This window comes from Engystomops pustulosus, chromosome 9, assembly GCF_040894005.1.
Source record: "Engystomops pustulosus chromosome 9, aEngPut4.maternal, whole genome shotgun sequence".
Classification (NCBI taxonomy): domain Eukaryota; kingdom Metazoa; phylum Chordata; class Amphibia; order Anura; family Leptodactylidae; genus Engystomops; species Engystomops pustulosus.
Window position 1 is genome coordinate 60669768 of NC_092419.1, and position 23862 is coordinate 60693629.

The 23862-nt window shown below is 48.8% G+C and overlaps 1 protein-coding gene across 6 annotated transcripts in view; it reads left to right on the top strand.

Moving 5' to 3' along the window:
* LOC140077151 (protein Shroom4-like) overlaps positions 1-23862 on the top strand; it is a 603736-nt gene that overhangs the window by 139509 nt on the left and 440365 nt on the right. The gene's annotated exons all lie outside the window — the stretch shown is intronic.

Sequence of the window (23862 nt, forward strand, 5' to 3'; positions counted from 1 at the left end):
AATGATCACGGTTACCCCCGCGATCCTCGGTACGGAACACGGGTGAACCCGTTCCTGCTGCCGCAGTCCTCCCTTACCTCTCCTGGCTCCGGCCTGTACTCTGGCTCCTGGCGTGTAGGCCGCATGCTTCTTCCCTGCAGTTGCGCGCTCCTGCCACTAAAGGGGGCGCTCGGACTTCTCCCAGCCTTAAAGGGCCAGCGTCCTCCTCATTGGCTCATCGGGAATATAGCCTGGCGACTCCCAGCATCCCCTGCCGGATCTTCAGGTCATTCTACTGGAGTGAAAGCCTTCCTGAGCGTTTCCATACACCTCCATGTTCCTGTGTTGATTCCCGTGTTCCTGTGGTGATTCCCGTGTTCCTGTGGTGATTCCCGTGTTCCTGTGGTGATTCCCGTGTTCCTGTGGTGATTCCCGTGTTCCTGTGGTGATTCCCGTGTTCCTGTGGTGATTCCCGTGTTCCTGTGGTGATTCCCGTGTTCCTGTGGTGATTCCCGTGTTCCTGTGGTGATTCTCGTGTTCCTGTGGTGATTCCCGTGTTCCTGTGGTGATTCTCGTGTTCCTGTGGTGATTCCCGTGTTCCTGTGGTGATTCCCGTGTTCCTGTGGTGATTCCCGTGTTCCTGTGGTGATTCCCGTGTTCCTGTGGTGATTCCCGTGTTCATGTGGTGATTCCCGTGTTCCTGTGGTGATTCCCGATTCCTGCAATCCTGTGGCGGTCCTGCAATCCTGTGGCGGTCCTGCAAACCAGTGGTGGTCCTGCAATCCTGTGGTGGCCCTGCATCCTAGTGGTCTTCAGAGGTCCTGCCTGCCGTCCTTCCCCAGGTCCTGCCTGCCGTCCTTCCCCAGGTCCTGCCTGCCGTCCTTCCCCAGGTCCTGCCTGCCGTCCTTCCCCAGGTCCTGCCTGCCGTCCTTCCCCAGGTCCTGCCTGCCGTCCTTCCCCAGGTCCTGCCTGCCGTCCTTCCCCAGGTCCTGCCTGCCGTCCTTCCCCAGGTCCTGCCTGCCGTCCTTCCCCAGGTCCTGCCTGCCGTCCTTCCCCAGGTCCTGCCTGCCGTCCTTCCCCAGGTCCTGCCTGCCGTCCTTCCCCAGGTCCTGCCTGCCGTCCTTCCCCAGGTCCTGCCTGCCGTCCTTCCCCAGGTCCTGCCTGCCGTCCTTCCCCAGGTCCTGCCTGCCGTCCTTCCCCAGGTCCTGCCTGCCGTCCTTCCCCAGGTCCTGCCTGCCGTCCTTCCCCAGGTCCTGCCTGCCGTCCTTCCCCAGGTCCTGCCTGCCGTCCTTCCCCAGGTCCTGCCTGCCGTCCTTCCCCAGGTCCTGCCTGCCGTCCTTCCCCAGGTCCTGCCTGCCGTCCTTCCCCAGGTCCTGCCTGCCGTCCTTCCCCAGGTCCTGCCTGCCGTCCTTCCCCAGGTCCTGCGCGGGCCTAGTCTCACCCGCAGAGTGACCTGGTGACTCCTGCTGCAGCAAGACCATCCCGCTTTGCGGCGGGCTCTGGTGAAGACCAGGAGTTCACTTAGACTCCGCTCCCGGGTGCGGCTAAGGTTGTTATCTCCCACAGTGGTCCAGGGAGTCCACTTACTTAGTCCTAAGGGACTAATCCCCATAAACTGTGACAGTAAGATCTGGCCATGGACTCCGTCAAGGTCATGATCTCTGCCAAAGCCATGGACAGTGTCCAGGATCCGTACCAGCTTCTGGGTGACCTTACCAGCACTATCGCCCAGCAGTCCCAAGAGATTGCTGCGCAAAAAGAACTCTTGGACAAACTCGCTGCAACCCTGCGGATTATTGCCTCCCAGCAGCAGGCTCCTGTGACTCCTCCTGTTGCTTCTGTCCCCCAGCCATGTTTTTCGGCAGCGAACTCTGGAACAGATTTTTAGACCCCAAACAAATTTGATGGCAATTTTTGCAGGAGTTTTGTTGCCCAGTGCTCGTGGTACATCAAACTGCCGTCCTCCCAGTCCACCCCCGAACGCACTAAGTTGGCATGTGTTCTTTGCTCACTAGAGATGCGCTGGACTGGGCTACTCCTCTATGGGATAATGGTGACCCAGACATGGTTACCCAAACCAAGTTCCTGGTAAAAATCCATTCCAGGTTTGAACCACCTCAAGTTCGACCACCTCATCTTTCCTGCATGGTTCCGGTGTCCCCAGTGTCTCCGCAGCTTCCCAGATCTGCACCAGCGGCGCCCAAGCCTCTGCAGCTTCCCAGAGCTGCACCAGCGGCGCCCAAGCCTCCGCAGCTTCCCAGAGCTGCACCAGCGGCGCCCAAGCCTCCGCAGCTTCCCAGAGCTGCTTCGGTGACTCCGCAGCTTCCCAGAGCTGTTTCGGTGACTCCGCAGCTTCCCAGAGCTGCTCCCGTGACTCTGCAGCTTCCCAGAACTGCTCCTGTGACTCTGCAGCTTCCCAGTACTGTTCCCGTGACTCTGCAGCTTCCCAGTGCTGCTCCTGTGACTCCGCAGCTTCCCACTGCTGCTCCCGTGGCTCCGCAGCTTCCGCAGCTGCGCCAGCGGCTCTCCAGAAGTCGTCTCGGCCTCTGCAGCCTGCCAGTGCTGCTCCGGTGACTCTGAGCTTCCCACGGCTCCAGAGCCTCCACCGGCCTCCCCCGAGGCCGCTCCAGAGCCTCCACCGGCCTCCCCCGAGGCCACTCCAGAGCCTCCACCGGCCTTCCCCGAGGTCGCTCCGGTGTGCCTAGAGCCGACCCAACCTGCGGCTTCCCAAGTCCTCCCGGTGCCGGCTCTACTCATAAGCTGTCTGATCACCAAAAAGAATTGGAGGAGGTGAAGAAAGAAGTATAGCGGGCTGGAGAAGAAGAGAAGAGGGGCCCTAAGGGGGGTGGGTACTGTCACGGTTACCCTTGCGATCCTCGGTACGGAACGCGGGTGCACCCGTGCCTGTTGCCACGGTCCCCGCTCCCTTTGTCCTCATTTACCTCTCCTGGCTCCGGCCTGTACTCTGGCTCCTGGCGTGTAGGCCGCATGCTTCTTCACTGCATTCCCGTGTTCCTGTGGTAAATTCCCGTGTTCCTGTGGCGGTCCTGCATTCCTGTGGCGGTCCTGCATTCTTGTGGCGGTCCTGCAATCCTGTGGCGGTCCTGCATCCTAGTGGTCTTCAGAGGTCCTGCCTGCCGTCCTCCAGAGGTCCTGCCTGCCGTCCTCCAGAGGTCCTGCCTGCCGTCCTCCAGAGGTCCTGCCTGGCGTCCTCCAGAGGTCCTGCCTGCCGTCCTCCAGAGGTCCTGCCTGCCGTCCTCCAGAGGTCCCCGTGTCCCTACCTTGGCTGCCGCCGCGGACCTGGTCTATGCCGCTTTGCGGTGGGCTCTGGCGAAGACCAAGAGTTCACGAAGACTCCGCTCTCGGGTGCGGCTAAGGTTGTTATCTCCCACGGTGGTCCAGGGAGTCCACTTACTTAGTCCTATGGGACTAATCCCCATAGACTGTGACAATATCATTGTGTCACTCTGCAGGCTCCTGCTGCTTCTGATGCCAGCTTCACACTATATCATTGTGCCACTCTGCAGGCACCTGCTGCTTCTGATGCCACCTTCACACTATATCATTGTGCCACTCTGTGGCTTTCCCTGTTGCTGCCACTATGTTGCTGACACCTGTGGACTCCTGCTGCTGCTTCTTCTGTCGCCACCTCCACACTCTTATCATTGTTCCACTTTGTGGCCTCCTGTTGCTGCTGCTGCTGACGCCACTTCCACAGTATATAATTGTGCCACTCTGTGGCTTTCCCTGTTACTGCCACCATGTTGCTGCCACCTGTGGGATCCTGCTGCTGATGCCACCTCCACACTAAATCATTGTGCCACTCTGTGGCTTTCCCTTTTGCTGCCACCATATTGCTGCCACCTGTGGGCTCCTGATGCTGCTGCCGCCACCTCCACGCTCTTATCATTGTGCTACTTTGTGGCCTACCATGTTTCCGCCACCTCCATAATTTGTCATTGTGCCACTCTGCAGCCTACTCATGGCTGCTGCCAACTGACCGCTGTCTCCCTGGAACACCCTGTGATTTCCATAATGCTGTTTTCACCCTCCATCACTCTATGACATTTGCCACTATGTTTGGTTTTCCCCTTCATTTCATCTGTCAGAAGGATGAAAAGCTTCAGGTTTGATAGCCAAAAGCAGGAGTGGATACAGAACACAGAGGACATGCAAGTATCCCATTTGCTGCTCATCTCTATTCTGGATCAACTCCTGTTTGTTTTTGGCTTTAGCAATACTGATGGATTATTGACCGATTGAAAGCGGACACTGACGCGTGAAAAGAAGGGCAAAATGATCAGTGACGTCAATGCAAAATTACTGCTGACATCCTCTGCATTCTTTTGGGGGGTTTTCCACATGTATCCGCGTTTAACAGAACAGGTTCTGTCGTAATCTATGGAATCATCTGATGTCAGTGTAAAAAGAGTGCACTCTTTGATGTTATAGCGGGATCTTGGCCCTCAGCTCGGTCCTTTGGAGCTGGCAAAGACGTTACCTTGTCAGGCTGTGTTCCCGCTTTGCTTATTTGGGTAAGTTGGCCTATGGAAGTGCACATGGAAGTGAAGAGTGAAGCGATTCTAAGAGCGGTGGCTGTCATGTGCGTGTCATACTAAAACACAGCATTGTTTGAAGACCAAACCACGCTCCCTATGCATATTTAAGCATGGCACAACGTTCTACAACACCCTACAGGCTCTCTGCAGCCAGGAAATGCCTGTTTTTTAACGTGATTCGTTTTTATTCGGGTCGAATCAAATTTTTTCGAAAAATTTGGCGAATCGGGACGAAACGAATTTCTCCCATCTCTACCGCCCATCTCTACCCCCAATTGGGACACAATAAATTGTACTGATGGGATCTGGTTTCAGGCTTCTTGCTGGAAAACCACACCCAGAGCTGCCTGTGATTGACAGCTCCATTTGAGTGATGGACGGTTGAACGTGAGTCTGTTTTTCCTGATCCTTCTTCTCTACCTTCTTCCACTGTCCTCCCTGCTCTATCTAAAGAGCCCCTAGGACAGTGATGGCCAACCTTTTAGAGCCTAAGTGCCCAAACTTCAACCAAAAGCCACTTATTCATTGCAAAGTGCCAGCACAGCAATTTAAGCAGTAATATATTTCTCTTTGTTCATTGACAACTTTCAATCCTTCAGCCTTCCAAGGACGCCAACCTAGTTGAAAGGAGGAGGGCAAATTCATCTATCATTGTAGGAAGGTTCTGCAGGCAGATTCTTTGAGTTCTGTCTGGTGAACTTCATGCTGGGGTGATGGCCTGGGTGCCCACCGAAAGGGCTCAGAGTGCCGCCTCTGGTACCCGTGCCATAGGTTCGCCACCCTTGCCCTAGGAAATACTGTAGAACCCATGCAATTAGAAGTTGAAGAGCTCATGCAGATTGAAATGGGAGTCATGTCACCTCAGCAATGCAGAGATCTACGTAAGAGGAATGCCCTGTGCTTCTACTGTGGAAACTCCGGTCATTTCATCAAGTCCTGTCCAGTCAGATCTCCGGTGAAGAAGCATCAGCATCTAAGTGATAATCGTGGAGGTCACTTAGGTGCCCAGGTATTTCCGAAACCTCAGATGAGGTCACCTGTTGTTGGTTCCTTGTTTGTTGTATGTTGTCTGATAAGGCTCTTGGTGAACCTGGGTCCGAACATTACGAGTCCATTAACCTTGAATTATGTGGTATACAAAACCCTGAACCTGTGTCTGTTTTGCCTCCTAAGGTTGATGTGCCTGCTAGTGAGCCAGATTTATTTACTGTCATCTGTGATCATCAGCATCTGGCTCCTGATAACACCCCTGCAGATAAGCTATTTGCACAGGCCCAACATCGGGTCATGGTTATGGAGGAATGTCATGGTACTGCACTTGCTGAACATTCTGGTGTCACTGCTACTAGAAATGTGGTTTCTGAATCTTATTGGTGGCCTAAATGGTTACATGATGTTGAGGAATATGTTGCAGCATGTAGTAATTGTACTAAGACCAAGGTTTCCAGAGAATGCCCAGTGGAATCCTAAGCTCTTCATTCTGTTCAGTCGTCTAAACCATGGACACATGTATCTATGAATCTTGTCAAAAATTTGCCTCCTTCTCAGGGCATGACAGTAATTTGGGTGGTTATTGACCATGTATCTAAAATGTGTCATTTCTTTCCACTAGAGAAATTGCTTAATGCCAAGGAATTTGCCACTCTGTTCATTGACAATGTTCTTAAACTGCATGTAATACCTGAGTCTGTTATTTTTGATCAGGTGGAACCATTTGTATCTGAGTTTCTGGAGTGAGTTCTGTAAAAAGTTGGGGATACAACTGTCTTGAACACCGTCCTGTCATCCTGAGACTGCTGGGCAATCTGGTCAAGACAGTTTATGGGTTGAGCAGTACCTCAGGAGCTTTGTATCTGACTGCCAGGAAGATTGGGGTACACAGCTTGCTATCGCTGAGTTTGTGTACAATCACCAAGACTCCCCATCTACCACCAAGTCCCCATTTCTCTGTAGTTATGGTTTTGTTCCCTGTTTTTCTTGTGTGTCTATGGATTCGTCCAGTAACCTGCATGCAGATGCTGTTGTGTCCAGCCTATGTTCTGTTTGGGCACAAGCCCACAAAAATCTGCTAAAGGCCCAAGATCTTATTTGCATGGGAACAGATAGAGCAACTTAAGTTGAGGGTCCAGTGGCCCCTCATAAATGGGGGGTACTGTCAGAACTCGCAAATTGTACTGATGGGATCAGGTTTCAGGCTTCTTGCTGGAAAACCACACCCAGAGCTGCCTGTGATTGAGAGCTCCATATCTGATCCTGGGAAAGCTGGGTGTGTCTCTGTAATCGTATTGCCTGCAGCTGCGGTTTGAGTGATGGACGGCTGAGCCAGTCAGTGCTGGAGGTAGTGTCCATTTCTGCCTTAAATTCTGCCCAGCCCTTCATATGGTGCTGGTTATTGCAGTCTATCTGTGTATGTAGTGCACTTGTGTTTCTTGCTATTCTGTATATTGACTTCTGCTTTGCCTACTGACCATTCTATTTGCTATACATATCTGTACCTTTGCCTCCGCTTGTCTGTCTAGTGTCGGTTTCTGTTACCAGTGTGAACACTGACCTATATCTGTATTTCCGGTTACCTGTCCGCTCCACCATCCAGCAGCTGCCAGACGAAGTAGATTTTCCTGTCACTTTGTAGGGTCACTCAGGGACCGTCAGATTCCAGGTTCCTGGTGAGTGGGTTCGCTTTTATCAGGGCGGTTTATCTGCTTTAGGCACGGCCTTAGCCTGCAGGGTGAGTTCGCCACCACCTACCTAGTCTGACAGCTAGCGCCAAGCCTGGTTGTCGTGCGCAGTTACTGGACAGGTACTGACAGAGAGCTAATGCGTGCTGACGAGAGATGAGCGAGCACTAAAATGCTCGGGTACTCGTTATTCGAGACGAACTTTTCCCGATGCTCGAGTGCTCGTTTCGAGTAACGAGCCCCATTGAAGTCAATGGGAGACTCAAGCATTTTTCAAGGGGACCAAGGCTCTGCACAGGGAAGCTTGGCCAAACACCTGGAAACCTCAGAAAATGATGGAAACACCACGGAAATGGACAGGAAACAGCAGGGGCAGCATGCATGGATGCCTCTGAGGCTGCTTAATCGCACCATTATGCCAAAATTATGGGCAACAGCATGGCCATGACAGAGTGACAGAATGAAGCTAGATAGCATCTAAAACATCCAATAATTGACCCTGACACTATAGGGGACGGCATGCAGAGGCAGCGGCAGCAGCGGAAGGCTAGAGAGTGGCATGGCGACATACCCTAAATGGACTCAGGCTTCAAACCAATGGGTAGCAGAGAGGAACCAAAGGAGGTGAGCAAGAAGCGCTCAAATAATATCGGTACATGATAAAAGTTTGCCAGTATATTTTGTGGATTACACAGCAGGGTGGCGACAAAGTTAACATGGAAGCCATGAAAACAATCCAAAATTCTGCCTGACACAGCTTGTTTGATAAGGGGACCATGTATGGAGGCAGTGAACTAGTAGTAGATTAAAGGTGCTGCAGTTAAAACTATGTTAGTTGTTTCTTGGCATGGAGCTGGCGGGTGAGGGGAATGTAAACATCTGCGCAAGAAGCGCTGAAATAATATCCGTAAATGAAAAAAGTTTTCCAGTATATTTTGTGGCTTACACAGCAGGGTGGCGACAAAGTTAACAAGTTTGATGTGGAATGCCCTGCAATAGCTCTTGGGCGGTGTGCCTTTTATCACCTAGGCTCAGCAGTTTGAGCACCGCCTGCTGTCGCTTAGCGACGGCACTGCTGCTGTGCCTAGAGCTACCGACTGATGGCGCCATGCCCACGGATGGTCGTTCGGAGGAGGAGGTGGAGGAGGGGTGGGAGGAGGAGGAGGCATAGTAGGCCTGAAAGACCTGGACCGAGGTAGGCCCCGCAATCCTCGGCGTCGGCAGTATATGACCAGCCGCAGGGTCACACTCGGTCCCAGCCTCCACCAAGTTAACCCAATGTGCCGTCAGAGATATATAGTGGCCCTGCCCGGCAGCACTCGTCCACGTGTCCGTGGTCAGGTGGACCTTGTCAGAAACGGCGTTGGTCAGGGCACGGATTATGTTGTCTGACACGTGCTGGTGCAGGGCTGGGACGGCACATCGGGAAAAGTAGTGGCGGCTGGGGACCGAATACCGAGGGGCGGCCGCCGCCATGAGGCTGCGAAAGGCCTCGGTCTCTACTAGCCTATAGGGCAGCAATCTGGAGATGTGCACATTAAGGGCTTGGGCGTGCGGGTGGGTTGCACTATATTTGCGTTTCCGCTCCAGCGTCTGGGGTATGGAGAGCTGAACGCTGGTGGATGCTGTGGAGGATCGTGGAGGCGACGATGGGGTTTTTGTGGCAGGGTCCTGGGCAGGGGGCTGACTATCAGCTGACACAGGGGAAGGAGCAGTGGTGTGCACGGCCGGAGGTGAACGCGCTTGTTGCCACTGAGTGGGGTGTTTAGCATTCATATGCCTGCGCATACTGGTGGTAGTTAAGCTAGTAGTGGTGGAACCCCTGCTGATCCTGGTTTGGCAAATGTGGCACACCACAGTCCGTCGGTCATCCGGTGTTTCCTTAAAGAACCTCCAGACTTCTGAAAATCTAGCCCTCGCCGCAGGAGCCCTTGCCACGGGAGCTTCACTAGTTGACACATTTGGCGCTGATGCACCAGCTCTGGCCCTGCCTCTCCGTCTGGCCCCACCACTGCCTCTTCCAACCTGTTCTGGTCGAGGACTCTCCTCCGTCTCAGAAGCACTGTGTTCACCCGGCCTCTCAACCCAGCTTGGGTCTGTCACCTCATCATCCTCCGATCCCACAGTCTGCTCCCCCCTCGGACTTCCTGCCCTGACAACAACTTCCCCACTGTCTGACAACCGTGTCTCCTCATCGTCGGACACCTCTTTACACACTTCTTCCAGTATGTCAACTAGGTCATCATCACCCACAGACTGCGACTGGTGGAAAACCTGGGCATCGGAAAATTGCTCATCAGCAACCGGACAAGTGGTTTGTGACTGTGGGAATGGTCCAGAAAACAGTTCCTCAGAGTATGCCGGTTCAAATGGCAAATTTTGCTGGGAGGGGGCAGACTGGGGGGGAGGAGGCTGAGGTGCAGGAGCTGGAGGAGTGCCGATTTCGGTGACATGGGTGGACTGCGTGGAAGACTGACTGGTGGACAAATTGCTCGAAGCATTGTCGGCAATCCACGACATCACCTGTTCGCACTGTTCTGGCCTCAACAGTGCTCTACCACGATTCCCAGTAACTTCAGACATGAACCTAGGGAGTGTAGCTCTGCGGCGTTCCCCTGCTCCCTCATAAGCAGGTGGTGTCTCACCCCGCCCAGGACCACGGCCTCTGACCCCTGCAGTAGTTGGACGCCCACGTCCCCGCCCTCGTCCTCTACCCCTAGCCCTCGGGTTAAACATTTTGAAAATGAGAGTTATAACTTGAATTTTTTTTTTAACTTTTTTTTTTTTTTTTTGTTTTTTTTTTGTGTTTTTTTAGTTTTTAAAACCAAACGATGCTATCCTATTGCTATGGCTATTTTATAGCCAAGTATGAAAGCACACTGCTATGCCAGATGAGATGACGCTGAGTTATGAAAAAAATAAACGTAAAATAAAAAAGGAAATGGCAGACTGTGCCTAATTGAAATACAACCCCGGGCCCTAATAAATTTTCCCACTTCGGTCTTTGCGATGGATATGTGCGTCACTAAAACACAGTGGTCGCAAGTCTGACTCCAAATTGCTCACAATTTACTAGTAAATGCACTGCAACAACTACAGCCACCAGCAGATCAACCAGATAACAAATATATATAACGCTACTGTAGGCGTAATTAAGCCGTTTGTATTCTCCTATGGCTATTTTCTAGCCAAGTATTACAGCACACTACTATGCAAGATGAGATGACACTGAGTTATTAAAACAATAAACGTAAAATAAAAAGAAACTGGCAGACTGTGCCTAATTCTACTCAAACCCCTAATAAATTTTCCCACTTTGGTGTTTGAGGTGGATATGTGTGTCACTAAGAGCTAAACACAACGGTAGCAAGTCCCCCTGCTAATTCCTCACAATATGGTACTAGCTGCAAATAAAAAAAAAAATTATAACGTTATTGTAGCCCTAAGAAGGGCTGTTGGGTTCTTTTAGAATCACTCCTGCCTAACAGTAAGCTAATAGAACACCCTAACGCTTTCCCTGACCAGCAGCAGCTCTCTCCCTAGCGGCATCCAGACAGAGAATGATCCGAGCAGCGCGGGCAGCGGCTAGTCTATCCCAGGGTCACCTGATCTGGCCAGCCAACCACTGCTATCTACGTGTAAGGGTACCACGTCATGCTGGGTGGAGTGCAGAGTCTCCTGGCTTGTGATTGGCTCTGTTTCTGGCCGCCAAAAAGCAAAACGGCGGGAGCTGCCATTTTCTCGAGCGGGCGAAATACTCGTCCGAGCAACGAGCAGTTACGAGTACACTAATGCTCGATCGAGCATCAAGCTCGGACGAGTATGTTCGCTCATCTCTAGTGCTGACCACTAGGAATCTTTACTAACGCACCAGTGTGTATGAACACTCACTCCCATGACATATTGTTTCCCTCCTTCCACAACATAATTATTTTAACTGTGTTTTGTTACATACATCCCAAATTAAATATAGACATAGATCTGGTTCTTTTTAATAATTGATATAAATAAAAGTTATTTTTTTTATTCGGTCTAAGGACCTCTTTTGTTGCAGAAATGCAACATATGTGAATCTAAACTTGTAATATTGGACTTAAATTCCTTCTATCTGTGCGTAATAGTCTTGCAACATTTACACCGTGCATGCTTGCACCTAAACAAGCCTAAGATTTTGGAAAAGAATGACATGAGTGTTATGAGAGAGTTTTTGCAGGTTTTAGGCGGCTAGGGGCCAAAATGTTCTTTGGAGTCTTGGCTCGTCTGAATGTCAATGTTGGTTTGTACTGTACGGAATTATATCTTTCAAGTAGGGATCATGTAGTAAGACCCCCCAATGTTTTTGCAGGATTCTTCAGAGTTCGGAGATTCTCATTAGGTTCAGTTTGTTTAGGTTTCAAGCAGTCCTCCTGAGTGAGGGAACATGCGCGTGTGTAGGTCTCTTGAGTGAGGCAGGAGGGGTAACCTTTTTTCCGAAACCTATCACTCAGGATTTTACTCTGTTGGGCAAAATCTAAATCATTGGTACAATTTTCCCTAATTTTCTTGTATTGGCCGAAAGGGATGATTCGGAAAAAACGCCGCATTTAAAACAAAAAATCTGTTGCGGAGCTTGCACTTACCTTCACTCAGCCCAAGCCGGTGAACTCAAGAGTGTTCCGATGCTTTTCAGCGCAGCAGCGCCACCTGGTGGACGGCGGAGGAAGTACTTTAATAAATCCCGGACGGACCCGAATCCAGCGCAGAGAACGCGCCGCTGGATCACGAATGGACCGGGTAAGTAAATCCTTATTAAAAAAGTATGCTACTGCATCTCTACCAAGATCATATGCAACATTTGTGTGTAGAGTGATGTTATATCCATTGTAATGAAGTGATATGGAGTGATGAAGTAATGGAGTGATGAAGTATGTGTTAAATCAGGTCTGGCGTATCTAAAACAAATGATTTCATGGTTCTCACATACTTTTGAAGAAAACTATCCACATAGTGAGAAAGGTAAGCTGTGAGAGTATCAATGCCTGAAATAATAGGTCTCCCAGGTGGTTTCTCCGCATACTTGTGAACCTTTGGCAGGTAGTAGAATAAAGCTGGCTCTTCGATTTTTAGGTATTGCAGTTCCTTTTTGTTCAGTATGCCTTCTTTATGGCCCTTATCTAGAAGCTTATATAAGGATATTTTAAATGTTTTAGTGGGGTTGGCGTCTAACCTGTGATAGAAAATGGGATCTGCCAAGAGGCGATGGGCCTCTCTCACATAATCCCCTCTATCGAGGAGTACTCTACCACCTCCTTTATCAGCACTCTTAATAACCAAATCATTATCATCGGCTAGGGATTTGAGTGTCTGTCTTTCTAAGAATGTGAGGTTGTTATTTTTGACCTTACTCCTGGGTGTCTGGCTATGTAGGTTCCTGAAATCATTGGAGACAAGACTGTAAACGTGTCCATGTGGTTTACCTTATGATGGAAGGGATAAAATAAAGATTTTGGTTTGAGGGCAGTATGGCTATAAATAGACTCCGTCTCACCTGCTGAGTCGCCTACTGGGTCATTTGTTGGTTTGGACTCTACAAGACTAAAATGGCGCTTAAGGGTAGGTTTTCGAATGAAAGCATTCAGGTCCACAAAGAGGTTGAAGTCATTTGAAGATGACGAGGGGCAAAAATAAACCTTTCTCTAGCAGTTTTTTTTCTGGAGTAGAAAGTGTGTGGGAGGATAAGTTGAAAATTTTGACTAAATCGGTCTTATTAGTATAATTTTGAAATTTCGATTCTTATTCTTCATGCATGTCTTCATACACTGTTTTTTGGTGTTAGAATTAAGGAGTCCTCTTGTGAGGAGATGCTGGTTTCATCTACATTTTCATCTACAGCCTCTCTTTCTGTGGTTTTTCTTTTTATCCCTAACGGGCGCAGTGGGGGGGGGGGGGTATTGATATATTATTTCCGTTATTTCCAGTGAATGTGTTAATTGGTGTGTGGGAGTGCAGTTGGCCATTGGGGGAAGCCCTAAAGATACTGAGGTGTTAGGGGAGATGGGTCCAGTAGGTGAGGTATTTATCTGGGAGTGTGGGAGTTGGAGTCTGGAAGAAAGCAGTAGGGGTCTCTCCTAGTATATAGCCAGCCCCCCCAGTATATAGCCAGCCAGACCCTCCAGTATATAGCAAGCCCCCCCAATATATAGCCAGCCCCCTGTATATAACCAGCCAGTCCCCCAGTATATAACCAGCCAGTCCCCCAGTATATAGCCAGCCCCCCCAATTATATAGCCAACCAGCCCCCCAGTATATGGCCAGACAGTAAACAGCAGCAAACCACATATTTTATGAAAGCAGAAGCTTGCCCCATTTTCAAAATTATATTTATTAAAGAGTTTATAGACATAGGCTCCTTCATGCAATTTTGATTCAAACTGAAACATTTTATAAAAATACTTAAAATTTGACTTTGATTGCTAAAAATGTGCCCCAAACAGAAAATATTTACCTTCACATCTCCTAAGTGTAATAGATGGACATGTGTAGAGTTCACAAATGCCTCATATTGATATGTTCACATAAATAAATCAAAATTACATCACTAAAACTGAAATAATTAAATATCTGCTTTTCAGCAGAACCTGCATAATATATCAATAAAACAGGCTAAAAAGTAAAGGCACCCGTAAAACCTATATAATTTTGAAAGCAGACAACCAGGCAATGAATTTGGCAATTAACATTTAACCACCTTCATGTAACTTTGTGACAAACACAAATTATTGAACAAAAAGTTCACTAAAAATGCCGTACGTTTTTGTCACGGGTGACCCCGCAATCCATGTCTGCGGATGTGGGATACCCATGCTCCGCTGTCTGCCGCTGCCCCGCTTCCTCCTGGTCAGTACTTACCTGCCCGTCTCCTGATGGCTCCATCGCGGTCCCGTCCAGGCCGCAGGTCTGTTTCCTGTCTAGGCTGCGCACTCCCGCTGCTAGGGTGAGCGCGCCTATTCTCCAAGAATTTAAAGGGCCAACGTCGTCCTTATTGGCGCTGGCATCCCGGCTCTGCTTTATAGCCTGGCGACACCCAGCATCCCCTGCCAGATCTTCAGATCGTTCTACTGAAGGGAAAGCCTTCCTGAGCATTTCCAGATGCCTCTGTGATTCCTGAACGCTTCCAGACGCCTCTGTGTTCCCGTGTTCCTGTGGTGTTCCTGTGGCTGTCCTGTGGCGGTCCTGTAATCCTATGGCGGTCCTGTAATTATGTGGCGGTCCTGTATCCAAGTGGTCTTCCGAGGTCCTGCCAGCCGTCCATCCGAGGTCCTGCCTTCCTGTGGTCCTGCCTTCCCTGTGTCCCTACCTTGGCTGCCACCGTGGGCCTAGTCGCACCCGCGGAGCAACCTGGTGGCTCCCTGCCACAGCAAGACCATCCCGCTTTGCGGCGGGCTCTGGCGAAGACCAGGAATCCACTAATACTTCGCTCCCGGGTTGCAGCTAGCATCTTTATCCTCCGCGGTGGTCCAGGGAGTCCACTGACTTTAGTCCCAAGGGACTATTCCCATAGACTGTGACAGTTTTTACTTAAAACTCACGTCGAATTGAAGGTTTACGCACAAATAGGGATTTAACCCCTTAACGACTTGGCCTTTTTTAGTTTTTTCACTTCCATTTTTCACTCACCAACTTCAAAAATCTATAACTTTTTTATTTTTCCACATAAAGAGCTGTGTTATGGCTTATTTTCTGCGTAACAAATTGCACTTCGTAGTGACGGTATTTAATATTCTATGGCGTGTACTGGGAAGCGGGAAAAAAATTCCAAATGCAGTGAAAATGGTGAAAAACCACATTTGTGACGTTTTCTTGTGGGCTTGGATTTTACAGCTTTCACTCTGCGTCCCAAGTGACATGTCTACTTTATTCTTTGGGTCGGTACAATCACGTGGATACCAAATTTGTATAGGTTTTATAATGTTTTCATACATTTAAAAAAATTAAAACCTCCTGTACAAAATATTTTTTTTTTATTTTGCCATCTTCTGGGGCCAATAACTTTTTCATACTTTGGTGTACGGAGCTGTGGATAGTGTCAATTTTTCCGAATTTTGATGCCGTTTTCATTACTATAATTTTTGGGACTGTGCGACCTTTTGATCACTTTTTATTTATTTTTTTATATTTTTCAAAATGGCAAAAAAATGCCATTTTCGACTTTGGACGCTATTTTCCATTACGGGGTTAAACATAGTGAAAAAACATTATCATATTTTGATCGGGCATTTTCGGACGCGGCGATACCTGATGTGTTTATGATTTTTACTGTTTATTTATTTTTATATCAGTTCTAGGGAAAGGGGGGTGATTTGAATTTTTAGGTTTTTTTATTATAATTTTTTTTTTTTTAACTTTGTTTTATTTTTACTTTTACTATTTTTCAGACTCCCTAGGGTACTCTAACCCTAGGTAGTCTGATCGATCATATCATATACTGCCATACTACAGTATGGCAGTATATGTGGATTTTACTCCCCATGCATTACAATGTGCAATTAGCACATTGTAATGCATGGGTTAAAAGGAAGTAGCCTCGGGTGTTCGGAACACCCGAGGTTACCATGGCGACAGATCGCCGCTCCCCGTGACGTCATCGGGGAGCAGCGATCCACAACAAGATGGCGGCGCCCATGCGGCGCCATCTCTTTGAAGCCGCCGGCGGCGATCACGGAGAAAACACCCGCGATCAGTGCTAGCACCGATCGCGGGTGTTACCGGTAAGCCTTTGCTGCAATATGCAGCAAAGACTTACCGGCTATGGAGAGGGCTCGGCCCGCGAGCCCTCCCCATGCACCGGGACCCGGCGCGCGCCGTACTAGTACGGCGCGCGTCGGGAAGGGGTTAAAAATAATAACACAAAGTAAGAAGATTTATATATACCACAGTACACAACATCAAGCATTTACACTCCCAAAAATGCTAAGACAAAAAACGTTACATATTTGGTTTCTATCCACAAATGTGTTTAAAAATATACAACACACAAAATAAAAAGCTCCCATACTGTCAAACTCAAATTTTTCCAAAAATCACCATGTAAACAAGGATACATTTTAAATTCATAAACACCTTCAGGCAACTTTGGAGAAAACGGCAATAAAATGCAAAAATTGCGTGAAAATTCTAAATTTCCTCTAAAATATGTACAAATCCAGAATACTTATATAAAGAAAACATACTTTCCTAAAACAGCAAGATGTACAGAGATCATACATACCCCACATGTGTATATTCACCAAAATATGCAGCAAAGGAACATTAAATCCACAGGGGACACCAAACTGTTTTTGCAGAAAATTGCACTGAGCCTAGCACAGATCTATCATTGTATGTTCCCTTACACAATGGTAACCCAAATAAATAACTATGTATACATAAACCTAATGAAATAATAAAAGTGACGTTTGGATGTGCGACATTTTATAAGCCGCACAATAACAGAACCCTCCGTGCTTCATCAGAACTTGAGTGAGAACATCATAACATAGGTATAAATAATGTGGATGGTGTGAAATAAAAACTTTATTCCAGAACACGTGTGTGTTTTTGGTGTTACATATAGCTTTATGGACATGTTCTGGGTCGCGATGTTAAAATATAATAGTGACATTAGGCGAAGAGGATCAAATGTTCATTGTATCAGTCAATTTTCACAAAAAAACCAATCACAAAATAAAAGGCAATAAGAAAGAGTGTGTTCTTAGATAGTTCTGGTTAGGAGAAGGTTAAAAACATGAATATTAGTTGATATTATCCCTTATCAGAATTTAGTAACATATAAAGTGAATATTTCCATTATCTGTGAGGTGCAGAAGCTACTGTCTGCAGCAAATTCTCCCTGTAGCCTCTGCTGTTTAAGAATTTGAAGGGGGTACATTTCAGAGGGCTGTATCTCTGGTTCTGTGACACATAGAAGCTCACTTCTTTTTTCCAATGAAAGAGGAGAAAATTTGTTTCTAAGTGTCAGGAAAATTGAGAAATTGGGGCAGATTTACTTACCCGGTCCATTCGCGATCCAGCGGCGGGTTCTCCGACGCTGATTCGGGTCCGGCCGGGATTCACTAAGGTAGTGCGCCCGATGTCCACTAGGTGTCACTGCTGCGCTGAAGTCGGCTGGGGTTCACGATAGTTCACCAAGCTAGCCTGGGTGCAGGTAAGTGCAAGAGACACTTTTTAAAAAAAAAATACGGTGGTTTTTCCGAATCCGTCGGGTTTTCCGCCCCCCGATTTCCGTCACGTGCATGCCAGCGGCGATGCGCCACAATCCGATCACGTGCGCCAAAATCGGTAATATTCGGGAAACCCGACGGAAAAACGTGATTCAGGCCCTTAGTAAATGACCCCCATTAACTGTTAAAATGCCGTTGGGAGTGATTTTTATATTAAAAAAATCGCACCTGATATTCTCACTTTGAACCTGAATATCTCTGGATCCATGGCACCCAGAAACACAATTTTAGATTCGTTTGAAAGAAGAGATTCTCTCAAATGCCCACTTTGCCTACAAATAGCGCTGCCCCTGATTTGAGCTGATAAGATACAAATTAACTGCAAATGAATGTTTGGAAAATGATTCCCAGCTTCCTTAAGATGTATCTGCACTTATATCCAAGGCTAAGATATGCCTGTATTACCTTTTAGCTTCCTGTTATCTTTTACATTTAATTTTTTACTTCATGTGATTTTTTGTTTTGTTTTTACTAGAGATGAGCGAACACACTCGTCCAAGCTTGATGCTCGTTCGAGCATTAGCGTACTCGTAACTGCTCGTTGCTCGGACGAATACTTCGCCAGCTCGAGAAAATGGCATCTCCCGCCGTTTTGATTTTTGGCGGCCAGAAACGGAGCCAATTACAAGCCAGGAGACTCTGCACTCCACCCAGCATGTTGTGGTACCCTTACACGTCGATAGCAGTGGTTGGCTGGCCTGATCAGGTGACCCTGGAATAGACTAGCCCCTGCCCGCGCTGCTCGCATCATTCTCTGTCTGGATGCCATTAGGGAGAGAGCTGCTGCTGCTGCAGGGATAGCGTTAGGGTGTTATATTAGCTTACTGTTAGGCAGGAGTGAGTCTACAAGAACCCAACAGCCCTTGTTAGGGCTAGAATAGCGTTATATTTTATTTTATTTTTTTTGTTTGCTTGTGGCTGGGCTTGCTGGCACTAGTAGTGCAGCTAGTACCATATTGTGAGGAATTTGCAGAGAGACTTGGGAACATTCTATTTAGCTCTTAGTGACACACACATCTCAAACACCTAAGTGGGACAATTTATTAGGGGTTTGATTGAATTAGGCACAGTCTGCTGATTTTTTTTTTTTTACTTTTATTTTTTTTTATAACTCAGTCATCAGGCACAGCACAAAATCCATTTGTGTGCTGTCAGTGTAGGTTAGAAACTAGCCATAGCAATAGGATAGCATTGTTTTGTAAAAAAAAAAAAAAAAAACACAAAAAACACAAAACAAAAAAATCCAAAAATGTTTACAGTTTACACTTTAATTTTGAAAATGTTGAACCTGAGGGCTAGGGGTAGAGGACGAGGGTGTGGGCGTCCAACTACTGCAGGGGTCAGAGGCCGTGGTCCTGGGTGGGGTGAGACACCACCTACTGATGAGGGAGCAGGGGAACGCCGCAGAGCTACACTCGTGGTACTGGGACTCGTGGTAGAGCACTGTTGAGGCCAGAACAATTTGAACAGGTGACCCATGTCACCGAAATCAGCACTCCTCCAGCTCCTCCACCTCAGCCTCCTTCCCCCCAGTCTGCCCCCACCCAGGAAAATTTGGCATTTGAACCGGCATACTCTGAGGAACTGTTTTCTGGACCCTTCCCACAGTCACAAACCACTTGTCCGGTTGCTGCTGAGCTCTTTTCCGATGCCCAGGTTTTCCACCGGTCGCAGTCTGTGGGTGATGATGACATTGTTGACGTAGTGGAAGAAGTGTGTAAAGAGGTGTCGGACGATGAGGAGATACGGTTGTCAGACAGTGGTGAAGTTGTTGTCCGGGCAGGAAGTCCGAGGGGGGAGCAGACTGAGGGATCGGAGGATGATGAGGTGACAGACCCAAGCTGGGTTGATAGGCCGGGTGAACACAGTGCTTCTGAGACGGAGGCGAGTCCTTGACGAGAACAGGTTGGAAGAGGCAGTGGTGGGGCCAGACGGAGAGGCAGGGCCAGAGCTGGTGCATCAGCGCCAAATGATTCACGTAGTCAAGCTCCCGTGGCGAGGGCTAGATTTTCGGAAGTCTGAAGGTTCTTTAAAGAAACACCGGATGACTGTGGTGTGCAACCTTTGCCACACCAAGATCAGCAGGGGTTCCACCACTACTAGCTTAACTACCACCAGTATGCGCAGGCATATGAATGCTAAACACCCCACTCAATGGCACCAAGCCCGTTCACCTCCGGCTGGGCACACCACTGCTCCTTCCCCTGTGTCATTTGCTGCCTCTGCTAGTCAGCCCCCTGCCCAGGACCCCGGCCCAAACACCTCCCGTGCGAAAACCACATCTTCGCCTCCACGATCCTCCACAGCATCCACCAATGTCTCCATGCGCAGCGTTCAGCTCTCCATACCCCAGACGCTGGAGCGCGAAAGGAAGTATAGTGCAACCCACCCACACGCCCAAGCCCTCAACGTCCACATCTCCAGATTACTTAGCCTGGAGATGCTTCCCTATAGGCTGGTATCGACCGAGGCCTTTCGCAACCTCATGGCGGCGGCCACTCCTCGGTATTCGGTCCCCAGCCGCCACTACTTTTCCCGATGTGCCGTCCCAGCCCTGCACCAGCACGTGTCAGACAACATCATCTGTGCCCTGACCAACGCCGTTTCTGACAAGGTCCACCTGACCACGGACACGTGGACGAGTGCTGCCGGGCAGGGCCACTATATATCGCTGACGGCACATTGGGTTAACTTGGTGGAGGCTGGGACAGAGTCTGACCCTGGGGCTGGTCATATACTGCTGACGCCGAGGATTGCGGGGCCTACCTCGGTCCAGGTCTCTCAGGTCTACTATTCCTCCTCCTCCTCCCACCCCTCCTCCACCTCCTCCTCCGAATTACCATCCGTGGGTATGGCGCCATCAGTCGGTAGCTCTGGGCACAGCAGCAGTGCCGTCGCTAAGCGACAGCAGGCGGTGCTTAAACTGCTGAGCCTAGGCGATAAAAGGCACACCGCCCAAGAGCTATTACAGGGCATCACGGCTCAGACCTATCTGTAGCTGGCACCGCTGAACCTGAAGCCAGGCATGGTTGTGTGTGAAAACGGCCATAACCTGGTGGCGGCTCTGCAACTCGGCAGACACATGTGCCATGCCTGGCCCATGTGTTAAATCTCATAGTTCAGCGTTTCCTCAAGACATACCCCAATCTGTCTGATTTGCTCACGAAGGTGCGCCACATCGGTGCGCATTTCAGGAAGTCCAGCACAGATGCTGCCACTCTCAGGGCAGCGCCGCCTCCAACTGCCCGCTCACCGACTGTTGTGCGACGTTCCCACGAGGTGGAATTTAACATTAACCATGTTATCCAGAGTTTACCAGCAGCGCAGAGCGATTGTAGACTGCCAGATGTCAACTTCCACCAGAACTGGTAGTCAGGTCAGTCAGCTTCCTCAAGTCTACAATGAGGAGTGGACGTGGATGTCTGATATCTGTCAGGTGTTGAGTAACTTTGAGGAGTCAACACAGATGGTCAGTGGCGATGCCGCCATCATCAGCCTCACCATCCCGCTGCTTGACCTGTTGAAAAACACTCTGGTCAGAATGAAGTCGGAAGCTTTGCGCTCGTCACAAGAGATGGGGGAAGAAGATTCCCTTGTTGATAGCCAAAGCACCCTCAGGTCTGTTTCTCAGCGCATATCGGAGGAGGTAAAGAGGATGAGGAGGAGAAAGTTGGCGAGACAGAAGAGGGTACCATTGTTCAGTCCTTCACTGTTCAGCGTGTATGGGCAGAAGAAGAGGAGTTGGAGGAGGAGGAAATGGAGAGTCAGGCCAGTGAGGGGAGTGAATTCTTGCGCGTTGGTACTCTGGCGCATATGGCAGATTTCATGCTAGGCTGCCTATCCCGTGACCCTCGCGTTCAAAGAATTTATTCCAGCACCGATTACTGGGTATTCACTCTCCTGGACCCAAGGTACAAGCAAAATCTTTCCACTCTCATTCCTGGAGAGGAAAGGAGTGTGAGAATGCATAAATACCAGCAGGCCCTGGTGCACAAGCTGAAACAGTATTCCCCTTCTGACAGCGCTAGCGGCAGAGGGCGTACTTCTGCAGGACAAGTAGCGAGGGAGAGTAGGCGAGCAGGCAGCTTGTCCAGCATTGGCAGCGGTACGCTTTACAAGGCTTTTGCCAGTTTTATGTCACCCCAGCAAGACACTGTCACCTGTCCCCAGTCTCTGCAGAGTAGGGATGATCTTTACAGAAAGATGGTGAGGGAGTACGTAGCTGACCAAATAAATTGTCTCCATAGCAGCCTCCACACATCGTCTTTTTAGCTGCCTCCACACGTTGTCTCCATTGTACCTCCACACGTCATCTCCATAGCTGCCTCCAAAAGTCGTCCATATAGCTGCCTCCATACATCGTCCCCTTATCAAACGAGCTGTGTCATGCAGAATTTTGGGTTGTTTTCATGGCTTCCACATCAAACTTGTTAACTTTGTCGCCACCCTGCTGTGTTATCCACAAAATATACTGGCAAACTTTTATCATTTACCGATATTATTTCAGCGCTTTTTGCGCATCTGTTTACATTCCCCTCACCCGCCATAACCCAAACTTATAAGAACACTACTACACTTGATCTTATACAAAAGGTTCTTAGAAGTGCTGTTTGGGTAGGAGCCGAGAGATAGGGGCTTGGACAGGCGAAAGCTCGCCTGGCAGCGGACCGCCAGCTCTATCCCAAGATCCAACTAACATAGTTTTAACTGCAGCACCTTTAATCTACTACTACCTTACTGCCTCCATTCATCGTCCCCTTAGCAAACGAGCTGTGTCAGGCAGAATTTTGGGTGTTTCACAAGATACATAATGGAACTCGGCCCATCTGTCGCCGCCATGCTGGAAACCTGAAGTTGCAATCATAGCAGCGCAATGTGGATGCCCCATACTGTCGCTCTTAATCATGGAACCATTTACGAAAAAACAATTAAAAATAGAACCGCTATGCTATTCCATTATTCCTTGGTGAAATATTCAAACGACCCCGTCTGCTTTGAAAATGATAATTTTTTCAAAGTAAACGCTTCTGGCCCCCAGGCCCATTTTGGGTGGGGAGGAGCCGAGAGACAGGGGCTTGGACAGGCGAAAGCTCGCCTGGCAGCGGACCGCCAGCTCCATCCCAATATTAGGCAGCCTCAGAGGAATCCATGCATGCTGCCCATGTTTCCTGTCCATTTTGCCTCCACCATCCTCCACAGCGTCGACCAATGTCTCCATGCGCAACTTTCAACTCTCTATACCCCAGACGCTAGAGCGCGAGAGGATATATAGCACATTAACCTCCTTATCAAACGAGCTGTGTCAGGCAGAATTTTCATGTGTTTCACCAGATACATAATGGAACTCGGCGCATCTGTCGCCGCCATGCTGGAGACCTGAAGTTTCAATCATAGAAGCAATATGGATGCCCCATACTGTCACTCTTGATCATGGAAGTCGTCTCCATGGCTGCCTCCATATGTCGTCCCCTTATCAAACGAGCTGTGTCAGGCTCATTTTTCGGGTGTTTCACCAGATACGTTATGGAACTTGGTCACTATGTCGCCACCATGCTGTGTTATCGACTAAATATACCGTCAACCTTTTGTTGACATAGGGTATGTCACCATGACACTCTCTAGCCTGCTGCTGCTGCCGCTGCCTCTGCATGCCGTCTTCTATAGTGTCAGGGTCAATTATTGGATGTTTTAGATGCTATCTAGCCTCATTCGGTCACTCTGTCATGGCCATGCTGTTGCCCATAATTTTGGCATAATGGTGCGATTAAGCAGCCTCAGAGGCATCCATTCATGCTGCCCCTGCTGTTTCCTGTTCATTTCCGTGGTGTTTCCATCATTTTCTGAGGTTTCCAGGTGTTTGGCCAAGCTTCCCTGTGCAGACCCTTGGTCCCCTTGAAAAATGCTCGAGTCTCCTATTGACTTCAATGGGGTTCGTTATTCGAGTCGAGCACTCGAGCATCGGGAAAAGTTTGTCTCGAATAACGAGCACCCGAGCATTTTAGTGCTCGCTCATCTCTAGTTTTTACCATAGCATTCAAGTTGTGACATTTATGTAGGGAGATTTATCTGAAGTGTCTGAGGTTAAACTGTTCTAGTTGCCCATGGGAACCAGTCAGAGCTCAGCCTTTTTTTTTTTTTTTTTTATAAACCGCTTTGGGAAAATGAAATCTGAGCTGCAATTGGTTGACATGAACAACTAGAACAGTTCTGCTCTCAGCCACTTTAATAAATTTGCCCCCATAGCCTTTAGTGTTTGCTTTTGTCACCCTTCTGTACACTAATGATATTTGAATTGTATATTGCAGGTATATCAGTATTTAACATTTCTCCTTTTGGGTTATAATACAAAATGATGTAATCAAGATATTATAGATTTCCAGGTTTTTA